Below are 12,491 nucleotides of genomic sequence, written 5' to 3' on the forward strand. Positions count from 1 at the left end.
AGGCTTTTCTGCTTTTAGTCATTGATAGACAAAACAGCACCCAGGAAGCAAATGTTGCACCAAGGACACAAGATGTCATCATCTGTTGGAGACATGCAAGTCAGTGTTTTAGAACAAACAATACACAAATAAATACACCACCCTACTAATTATTAAGGAGAAGCCATTGGAAAAGACAATAGTGATGTTTATCTAAGTACCTTTGGGGCACTGGATTCTATTGTTTGTCTGCCAGTATAACACAGCATTGTGTTTAATAATACAATTTTGTTTCTGTCCTCTTTTATCACACCACTTCCATGGTACGAAGTTGTAGCTATGCAGTTACCTAGACACTCATTCTAAATAAAACTGTGCTGATCTACTGCAAATATTTCTTGCTCATGCATTTTCACAGTGCTTCATTTCTTACCTGTAGTGGGGTGATTAAGCTGTTCCAAATTTGGCTGAAGTACAAAAAAGCTTTCAGGCATACTGGTAGCAGGACTTAAAGAGAACTGCCTGCAAGGTACACCTGTGATTTTTTAACTGCTAGCATATATTTTTAGAGTTCAGTATTTATATTCATAAGGGGTTCAACAGCCAAAAGATAAGGTGTTTGTTAAAAAGCACACAGAAACCATGTAAAAATCTGAAAAAAAATCTTAGCTGAAAGAACAGAGCTATAAGGCTTTGAAATTGTGAGCATGCAATAACAAGCTACATGAGCAAGTGACAAATTGGATGGGGAGGGTTATGTTTCTGGCTCTGTATCCATAATCTATTTACCTCAAGGTACACTTGCACATCTGCTAGGTATTTACTTATGTGACTAGGAAACGAGAAGATTGTCAAGCAGATGAGTGTTTAAAAGACCAAATTGACTCACTTTACAAGGGGCTGTGAAATGAAGTCAGTTGGTGATAAAATACTTTCAGCTATAATATTATTGAACTGTGGTCTAGTTTAATAAAAAAGAAAATAAAGGCAAGTATTTGTATTACACAATTACCTTGAGAGGAAGAGTACAGTTTTAGTTTTAACTCTGAATGTCCTTTTAGTCAAACCTTTGAAGGTATTTGAACAATATTTTTTTAAAATAATTAAATAGGAAAAGCTTTCTTATACTTTATAAGTCTACCTAGTGTTCACAAAAATTATGAAGTATGAATGACTGAAAGACCTGAACATGGTATGTTATGGAAATACCTCAGTTTAGGGGTGATGGATTCTCATATCCTGTTTTTAGGGGGGATAGGTAAGTGTCAAAATTTAAGACAAATGCAATTTTATAATAAAGGGTAAAACAAATGAGCCATGTGTGATATATTGGGGATGTGTCTGTTAACTTTTAGCCTCCACGTTGTTTGGTGAATCCCATTTTGGTTCAGAGGCTGTGATTTGTTTTGGAACTATTTTGGAGTGTGACCCTTATGTTATACTGTAACTTTCTTTATTGATTACAGCATTCATTCTGTAGCAGAGATTTAACACTTAGTGGAAAAATGTCTGAAAAATTGTGACAGAACCATCAAGGGCCATCAACATCAAATGTCTCTTCACTACTGGAACAATTAGTTTTCTACTGGCATGACCATTGACTTTGAATGACTCTCTACTCAGGTCTACACTACATAGTTAGATCAATTTAAGACAGCTTATGTTGACCTAATTCTGTAAGCGTCTACACTAAAATGATGCTCCCATCAATGCAACTCACCCACTACGCTGGACTTAAGCACTATGCTGTTCACATAGGTGGAGTTAAATGAATGTAGTTAAGTTGACACAATGTCAGTGTAGATGCGGCATTGCTTACATCGACTGTTGCAGCCTTTCAGAAACTGTCTCACAATGCCCTGCATAGGTAGTCAAATTGGTGCAAGTGCTTCTGATGAGGATGTGCACCGCTGATGCAAGGAGCTTAGTTTGTTCATGTAAAACTGACTCTATTACTGTGATGGGCTGTACACCAACATAACTTAGTTTGCCTTAATTTTGTAGTGTAGACTTGCCCTCAGAAGACAACTGGGGAGGAGGGTGTGTGTGAGTGTGTGCACATTAGCTTACCAGTGGTGGGTGTTATTAGACCAGGTAAGTTTTGAGTACTGCAGTTTTCTTAAAGAATTTCAGAACACAGACTTTTCTTACTGTGTTTGCTTACTTCTTAGTCAAAGATTTTACTTATCTGAAACAGAAATATATATATTGAAATGCTTGCATATGAGTGGGCACCAAAATCATAAATCAGTCCTCTTTTCTGTATCAGATTAAGTCAATGGAAGTTTTGCTTGAGCATGTATTACACAATTTGGATGAGGAGAAATACTAGCTATGTTAGATGAAACTTGAAAAGTTGGAGGATAACAATATTTGCAAAAAAATTGAGGGCACAGGTACTTTTGGTTTTTTTGCTTTGGGTTTTGCAAGAGCACATGATGTTTGCAATTTTTGTGCATGCATGTCAGCCACAAGCATTTGATAATTTGATCTAAAAAACTGCTTAGCTAAAACAGAAAAAAATCAATTTCAGATGCAATATCCATGTATAGTTTATGTAAGAATGAGTATTATATGCTGCAGGACACCATGGATAGCAAGTACCTGTCCTGTAATAGTAACATCATATCTGAAGCGACCTTCACTTGATAGATTAGTTGCTCCTCTTAAATCAGCAAAATGATTGCCAATATTATGCAACTAGAGTGACACAATATCATGCCTGACCTCAGAGTTCTTTGGAGTGCCTGTAAAATCACCCCGTCCCCACATACAAACTAGTGAATAAGGCACCTGGATACATGGGCCATTGCCTCTTGCAAAATAGCCCTATACACCTTATCTGTCATGACTGGCAATGAAGTAATTGCCCAAAGATGCACTGCTGAAATTAACCTATTCGGAAGATAGCTATCCATCCATATTTAGATATTACTCAGAGGCCAATAGCTTGGCTATTTGAAATAGGCGTTTGGGGGAGGATGTGCCCCTTATATGACCTGCAGCAATAAAATCCAGGATAATCAAGTAACAATCCAAGCAAACCTTTCATCACATACAGTCCTGCTGCAAAAGCACCTTCCTTCCTTTTCTATCTAGTTCTTCTGATTGTCCCTGACACCATGACTGGAATGCAGTCAGTTGTGTTCATCCAAACACAAATTGTCAGCCTATTTTTTTAATGGGTCAGTTTCCTGTCTGATAATTAATATCTTTGTAAACTAAACTCTGCATCATCTGAGAGTGCTGAGAATAAACTGTAAAGGAATTAGACAATTCATAGATTTGCAGTTTGTCTATTAAGCATCTGGAGTTTGAGCTGAATCCTCTCTACTTCCCTTCCTATTATCTCTGTCACTCACAAGCACTTCACCTATGAAAAGAAAAAGCCCAACTCAAGAAAAAAATTTGACGTCATTGTTCTCTTTTAGATTCTCAATCCCCTGAGTAGTCTCTTGCCCACAAGTGCTTCTTTTCTCCTTTATACCAATTACCATTTAACCATCAAATAACATAACTAGCGAAGAAAGTTAGTTATGTATTTACCGTACTGTACTGGAAGTAGTAAGCTGCTTTTACACTCGGTATATGCCAAAGCTGAGAAATAAATAGAAGCAATTAATATCAAATTGTAAAGGAAAAATATTTGTTTAATTAGATGATTCAAATTAAAAGAGAAACTTACTTACAACAACATATTATAACTGTCTGGCATGAATTACCAAAAGCAGACATTTCTCTTTGGAACCATATTTTATGCTGAACTGTCATGTAGCCAGGCTGGCTCAGGAATCCAGCAGATAACCCTTACCTTTCTCAAAGATACCAGGGAAATCATTCAAATAAATCACCGCTGTAGTGTTCTTAAATTCAGCAAAATCTAATCACTATCATTTCCAAGCTAGCATATAGCATGCATCAATGCCCTACTGAAAAGAAGGAACTTGCAACATTTCTCAGGTTGCCCTGAACACTTTACTTAAGAATAAATACACCCTAAAGCCTTGGGTCTGCTGCACGAAAGTAATTTGCTTGAAGTGACATCAGTGAAGCTAAGCCACTGAGGCTTAGCCCCTTCCCACCCTGGGAAGGTCTACCACCTGCTCTGAAGAAAGCTTGAGCACACTGGAAGCTCCATGCAGAGAGTGTTCCCTGTCTACATGACATTTCCCAGTGAACAACTCCCCGAACTTCTGTTGCATTTTGGTCCTCCTGCATTCCTGGAGGATTGCATGAGATCTTGAGAATTCAACAAAATCAGAGGACTAGTAGCCAAATGGCAAAAGAGAAGAATAAATCCCTGACACAACGCTGAGTGTTCAGGCAGTCTACCCCAGCATTTCTCAAACTTTGCGGGGGGTTGTGAGCTCACAAAAAATATTGCTGGGGTGGGGGAGGAATTCAAGGGGGAATGGCAGCATAGCAGCAGCCACACTGTTGCCGCCCAGCTCTGAAGGCAGTGCTGCAGTTACTATTTTCAGCAGTAGTGCAGAAGTAAGAGTGGCAATACCATGAGTATGCTCCTATGAGTATGTAGAGTAATTTGCTATCATTTTTGGGGGGTTGGGGGGTTATCACAGCCTGAAATATTTCCAAAGAGAAGGGGGCAGCAAAAAAGTTTGAGAACCCCAGTCTACCCTGTCCTTCAAAGAGCTGTTTATTCTAGTTTTGAGTTGATACTTCACCCTTATTATATGTTGCTATTTAATATAAAGTTTGGATAAAGATTTCATCACCTTCATCTTTTCAGAAAGAGGCATGTAGTGTTAGCTATGAATATTTAGAGAAGCCACTAGGGGAAAAGAGCATGGAGGAAAGAGTGCATAAATGGGAAATAAAGACAATCTGGCCTTCATCCCAACTATGGTGTGGTGCATTGGTAATCTCTATAAACACCTCATGGGATTAGGCCCTTGGTAAATTTCAGTGCCTTGTGCTATCTGGCCGGTGTTATACAGGAGGTCAGACTAGATGATCGCAATGGTCTCATGGTCTCTTCTGGCCATGGAGTCTATGAATCTATGAGTCCTTATTGCTTACCATTTTGTCCTCACTATCACTTATTTGCATAGTTTATAGAAAATAGCTAATTAATTCAGAAAGTGTCTTCATTGCAGGGCTGCAGTCCTATGCATACAGAATAGCAAAATTGTGGGGGGGGAGGGTAGGAGGCGAGACATTACAAACAACAGGTGAAAATCCTACTAAAAACACATGCTAGGCCTTAACAGTCTTTTTTACTGAAAGAGTGCAAAAAATTAAACTTGATTTAATGTAAAGAATTGGGTTTCTAAATGCAGATCAGGGCCACCAAATACACAAATGTCTCCTTCAACAAACATACTGCATTTTTAATCTCGGATTTCCCTATATTCTACTCCTACTGTATCTGAGAAATTGAATGAAACAGGCAGCTTATCATTGTTAAAAAACATACTACAGAAAAAATCAGAAGCACATTAAAAGAGCTGGTTATGTTATAACTGCAGCTGCTCCCTGTAAATTCCATCTTTTGAATAATAAAATTACTGTGCAATTAAAAGCAATCGGCACTTCTGTTTTCCTACTGATAAACTTTTAACAAAACCTCACCCCATAACTACCACCATCTCTGTTCATAACAAAACCCAGCAGCATGGTACTTCACAGTGGCCTGTAGAGGTAAAACTGGGTATACAATCTAAGCTTTAATAAAATTGGCTGATTTCAAGTTGCTTTTGGTGGCCACAGAGTCCACACCACTAAAGCAAGCTACTGTAAATATGATACCTTACTGAGCAGTTTACAATACAATCCATGGCATACGCTTTTAGTACAATTTGTTGTCAAATTACAGAGTCAAATTCTGTCCCTGTATAAATAAGCACAATAGCCACTGAAAAGCTGCATGGTGACATCTGAGGGCAGAATTGATATTATATGTATACCTGAACTAAAAAGAATATTTTATAATCCTGGGAACTATTCTTTCTTCAATTTGCATATTTATGCTTTATTGGTATATAAACAAACACTTCTGACAGAGAATTACATTTACAATGAAAGTATAGCATGCACATTTCTGTATTTAGTATTTGCTTAAAACTCTCATTAAATATAAAACAGTTTCTAAAAAGGCCAAACTCTTTGCTACTATTCCCTCATGCTAAAACAGATGTCCTCTTCTGGCATCTGTGGACATTGACAGACACAAAACTCAGTGGATTAAATTGTTCCCTCGGCTACACTGATCTAACCCTATAGTAGCTTCATTAATTAAAGGAGTTAGGATTTACACCACTGTGACAAGGCAGAAAATGGCCAAGTATTTTCAAACACAGGCTAATTAGATAATCTGGACAGTTACCATCACACTTAAAAGTGATATTGATTAAGATTCAAGGGGTGGAATCCTGACCCCATTAAATTCAATGGCCAAACTCCCATTGACTTCAGTGGAGCCAGGATTTCCCCTGTGTCACCTTGTCTTAGGCACAGCTGAGCTTCAAAGTATTTAATAAATACCTCCAATGATGTTGCTTTGTGAAACAATAGATCCAACTTTGCCTTGGCTTCTTCCCTCATGCTTTGATTCTTCTTCCTTAACTGACATTTATTACGATGTCTGTTTTTCTTCCAATATTTGATCACACTTGTATAAAACCTTCTGGGTGAGGAATACCTGTGCCAGAAAGACTATTGTTGTGTATTTCCAAAATAATGCACCAGAGTAGATGCATTAAAAATTCACATATTTTCTAAGAGGTCTAACTTTGTTTTTTAAAAAAATAAAAATAAAATGAAGGATTCATTTTAGTGGAAAACAACACATCCATATCTTCACCTTGTTATGCCAGTCATTGAGTCTCACAACTCCATCTTCACACATCTCTGTAAAGGAGAAAGTACTTTGTCCCAACGGAGGAAGGCTGGGATGGGATTTAACCCCTTTTCTCAAGATGATTCCAGTGAGTTTAACTACAGTCCTTCATACTGTCTGGCAATACTTGGGAGAGGGGCATGCTTGTGCATGCATGCTGTTTAACTTGTAATGTGTTACTAGCCAAAGACCAGCACAAGCGTCCAACAAATAATGGCCTAAAAAAGTTGAGCCATTAAATAGGCAATCAAAACCAATGGCAAAAAGAAGGATATTAATAATGGTTTAAGACTGGCAACTGCCTGTTACAGATGTCCCTTTGTGAAAATTTCAAAGAATTTTTCTCTTTGCTATCCACAGTTTGTCCTGGCTAATGCACAATGCCATACTTAAGAAGAGGTTTTAAAGATGTGGGATTTTGTATGACAGATTTGAGTTAGAAAAGGATGGAACCCTCTTGTTCTGTGTTCTAAGAAATCAAACATTTAAAGAAAGTCTTCAGGGCTGGGAGGCTGCACCTCAATCAAGCAGTGCCAGAAGGAAGCAGAGCCTAACCCACTCCTTGGCTCTTCTTTCCTAGGGGAAGGAGCTAGAATTCTCTGCTCCTTTACTGCCCACAAGACAGCTGTCATCTTAGACAGAACTGGGTTGAATTTTCAGATAAATAGTTTATTTGACATAAAAGGCAGTTTCGATTGACCCAAAACTATTCACAAATTTGACAGGAATGGTTTCAGCCATTCACAAAAGTGGCCAGAATTGGAGGTGGAGGTGTTGTTGATATTGCTGCTGCCTACTCATAACTTTTAGCCCAGTGATTAGGACATGAGACACCCAGATGTGAATGCCTGCAATGGATTTTTTCAATTCCCCCCAAAATTTGAGCTACACATAGAATCATAGTACTGAAAGGGACCTCGAGAAGTCATCTAGTCCAGTTCCCTGCACTCATGGCAGGGAGTAAGTATTATCTAGGCCATTCCTGACAAGGTGTTTGTCTAACCTGCTTTTAAAAATCTCCATTGATGGAGATTCCACAACCTCTCTAGGCAATTTATTCCAGTGCTTAACAACCCTGACTGGAAGTTTTTCCAAGGGTCCAGCCTAAACCGCCTTTGCTGCAATTTAAGCCCATTTCTTCTTGTCCTATACTCAAAAGTTAAGAACATTTTTTCTCTCTCCTCCTTGTAACAACCTTTCATTTTCTTGAAAACTGTTATGTCCCACCTTAGTCTCCTCTTTTCCAGAATAAACAAACCCAGGATTGTGAGTTCGATCCTTCAGGGGGCCAATTAGGAATCTGGGGCAAAAATCAGTACTCAATCCTGCTAGTGAAGGCAGGAGACTGGACTCACTGACCTTTCAGGGTCCCTTCCAGTTCTGTGGGATAGGTATATCTAATGATGTTTGCTTTTTTTGCAACAATGTTACACTATTGACTCATATTTAGCTTATGGTCCACTATGACCCTCAGATCCCATTCTCAGTACTTCTTCCTAGGCAGTTATTTCCCATTTTGTATGTGTGCAACTGATTTTTCCTTTCTAAGTGGAGCACTTTGCATTTGTCCATATTGAATTTCATCCTATTTACTTCAGACCATTTCTCCAGTTTGTCCAGATCATTTTGAATTTTAATCCTATCCTCCAAAGCACTTGCATCCCCTCGCAGCTTGGTGTTGTCCACAAACTTTACAAGTGCATTCTCTATACCATTATCTAAATCATTGATGAAGATATTAAATAGAATAGGACCCAGAACTGATTCCTGCGGAACCCCACTCATTATGCCCTTCCAGCATGACTGAAACACTGATGAGTACTCTCTGGGAATGGTTTTCCAACGAGCTTTGCACCAACCTTATGCTAGCTCCATCTAGGTTGCATTCTCTAGTTTGTTTATGAGAAGGTCATGAGAGACAGTAGCAAAAGCTTTACTAAAGTAAGATATGCAAAAAAAATGTTTTTGATTTTTCTGAATTGCCACTGAACCAAAAAAAAAATCAATGATTTGCCCAGCTCTAGCGAGGAAACTGCCGCACAGCAATGCATGAGTGGGCAATAGAACTTGGCAGTCCTCACTGCACCTCTGCCATCCCTTCACAGGTGCAGGTTCTTTGCTTTATCACTCCTCTAAGGCCATCTTCCTCTTCAGGGCCAGAGGATGGCTGAGACTTTTTTTCCTAAATAATCTCCAGTAAAATTGAAAAGCATTCTGCATCTTCAATGCCAGAGTACACGAGTGAGGTCAGAGATGCCCACCAGGAGGAGTACTGGCTAACATGACACCTAGCTGCTGTGTTGCTATGCACAGGAACAAGTACCAGAGCGGGCAGTGGGCCACCCCAAGAAGACAGTGGGAATAGGGACAGCAGCAGGGGTTTTGGTACCTTACTGGCAGTTTTTCCTGGTACTGTGCAGAAACGTGTACAATAAATATAGTTGTCTTTTCAGGACAGCTTCTCTTATTTGCATTTTGAAATTTTAGGCTATCAGAGCCTAGGAAAGCAATTGTAAAAATGAAACTGTTACATATCAATGTCACACACAGCACCACTTAATGCTTTGCTATGTTAACACTGAAAGCAGCACAACGGAATGTAACACAATTAAAGTTTCATAATGCACTTAAAGATCTTTGAAAAGATCAATTATCTTTGTATGGATAAGAGAACTACTAATGATTCCAACGGTGTTATTGAAATTAAACTTATTCCAATGAAATACATTACATCTCTATCACAAAGAGTAATGCATTAGACCGATGCAACCCAATTCTTATCACAACCAGAAGGTATGTTGCACGCCCAGAATTGTAGGTCTTTTGTGGCCAGGGGGAGGGAGGGATGCTTTCCAACACTGATCTCTTTCTAGATGAATGAAATTTAAAAGCTATTTACTTTACTAATGCTTTATTGTGGGAGTAAATGGTGGAAATATAGCAGTTGTGAAAGACACAAGATGCAACCCATCACTAGTATATGTGCAATTAAATTTATGGGACCAAGAGTATCTGGTTGTTGGGTGAGCATGGGTTCCTGCAAGGGCATAAGAAACCTTAGTCACCTTGTGGCCCCCATGCAGGGACTGCTTTCTGCTACCAGCATTGGAGGCGTTAAGTATCCCAAAGGGAGGAAAGGCCAGCACAAGTATCTGTATCACCAGCAGAGCATGCAGTGTTTCTCCTGGATTGCTTGACTCCATGCTGCCTCCAGCTCAGTGACTTAATGGCAAAATCTAGTTGTAAGACAATGTGCTCTTCCCCACTGTCCCAGGTATAAGGAGAGAATGTAATTAGGAAACTATGGTAGGAGGAAGTAGGAAGGTCTTTATATCTTGGGGACACAAGTTGTGTGGATGATTAGCACATGGCTTATCACTGATGCAGGACCAGATTAAAGAAGTTTTGGGCCTTGACCAGTATGGAAAATTGCCCCTCCCACCTTCCTTAAGGGACCAGAGAAACTGGACCACTTACAGAAACCCCAACTCTTATATGGCTTGGTCATCCATGAGGGTGCCAAGAAGAGGCCCAGCTGCCTAAGGCGCCGAATCTCAGCAGCACTGCTGTCTCATGTCCCAGATTGCACTGACATTTAGCCCGTCAGCCCCATTGTCATGAGTCATGATGGAAATGGGGGGATCTGGGCCAAACCAAGTTGAGGACCAAATAGAGTTGCCACCCCAGAGAGGCAGAAAAAACACACTGCTATCCACACCAGGCTGACTCTTCTTCTCCTCCCAGGCATCCCTGTCACCAGCCTAGCCCCTTTGCCCCAGAGCCCCCACACCTACACCCACACTAACCCCTCACAGGAGCTCCTGCTTCCCCCTCCCTGGTCTCTTCTCTTGCTGGCAAACCTAAGGTAGGTCCTGCTTTCTGGCATAAATGGGATTAGGAGCATCAGATGCCACATCAGCATGTTAAGGTCCTGGTACACGGAACAGTTGGCAGTATTCTCAGGAGCCATGTAACCTGCACATTGTAGCTGAAGCAGCCGCTGTTGACCCTGGGCAAGCATACAGCAATGGCTTCCAGTTGCAATGTTCCAATTTTTTTTCACTTGTAACTTATGAGTAAGTTACAAATGGAGGGTGGGGGTGGCGGACTGGCACATTGCAGCCAGGAACACAGGAAAAAAAATCTTCCAGGTGAGTTAAAGATTGGTCAAGTAGCAATCTTAAGCCCAAACCTGGTTAGGTGCTCTACTAAAATCAACGTCCATGTTCAAGTGCACACTGGTTAATCTGACCCTGCTCATATGCCAAGGAAAAGCTCTGAAGAAAGACATAGGATCATTATGGCACTTCACTACCTTTTGCCAAGGGCAGGATTATGTCCCTGTTGCTCCCAGTGGTGAGCAGTTATCCTCACAACTAGTTCAGTTGGCTTTAATGGAACCACTTTCAGTACTCACCCATGGGAACAGCAGATGCACAGCTGGGCCCTAGATTTTATTAACTTCTACTATACTATACTATACAGAAGGAAAAGGTCAGTTACTGAAACTGAAAACTTTATCCATTGTGCAGGGCAAGACATCTGGAGGCAGAAAGGCTGAATACTTCTATGTTTCAAGGATTGTCTTTAAAAATCTTGAAAAATGACTCTTACATGACACAAATGTGTCCTATTAACAACTTGCCTGGGTGAAACATTCATCTCTGGGGAAAGGACAACTGAGGCTACTTGAGCTCCTGAATCTTCTGGGATCAGACAGACACTTGAGATACAGTGTGGAGGTGTATTCACTCTACCTTCACTGCTACCCACTAATGTCCTATTCCTCCTATGAGCTCCATTCAATCTATTCTCATATGCTTTTTTCCATCTTCTTCCAACAGTGCCTCATCTTCAGTACTTACTTGCTCTTTTCCTTTGATCTCCTGGAAACACTGAAACACTAGTGGAAACGAACTGTTGACCTGCAATTTGTCTTAAGGCCATTTGTGGCAGTGGCCTTGTATGGAGGGGAAATCTATCTTCATTTTTATATTTCATTCATCACCATGGTATGTAAGCACCCATATTCCTTCTTTCACTACTGAAATTTTATACAGATGCTACATGTTATTTCTGCAACTCTCCCTGCTCCTCTGAATCCTTCATCTTGATAGCCAGCCACAAGCTGTCATCCATTTATTTTCTAATACCTCTATATTATTAAGTGTTATTAACTAAATGTCCTGATTGTTACATTTTGACTGAATTTCTGTAAATAACCCTGTTGTCAATAACAAACACTGTCAAATACATGTGCACTAATTTGAAATAAAAAAGGAAAATCCACTTAATATCCCTCTTTTTTCAGACATATACCAACAGCAACCAGAAGTATTGATTATCTCCCACCCAATATCAAATAAAGCAAGTTGACAAAATATATAGGCTAGCATAGCACAGTTATACATTTAACTACAGAAGGGTAAGGCCTCTACACGATTAAAATTAAGGCATTAAAAACGGGTAATGAAGAAGGCCAACTTTGTCCCTGGTAATGTCAGTGGAGTTACTCCACAGATGATTTTTCTAGACATTCTAAAATATATTCATAAGGTTCTGATTTACTTATTTTAAATTGCAATCATTTATAACCCTATGTCTAGATAGCTTGAACTTGAAAGCCCATGTTGATTACCTTCAGTGTAAAGAA

This window comes from Gopherus flavomarginatus, chromosome 8, assembly GCF_025201925.1.
Source record: "Gopherus flavomarginatus isolate rGopFla2 chromosome 8, rGopFla2.mat.asm, whole genome shotgun sequence".
NCBI classification, from domain to species: Eukaryota; Metazoa; Chordata; order Testudines; family Testudinidae; genus Gopherus; species Gopherus flavomarginatus.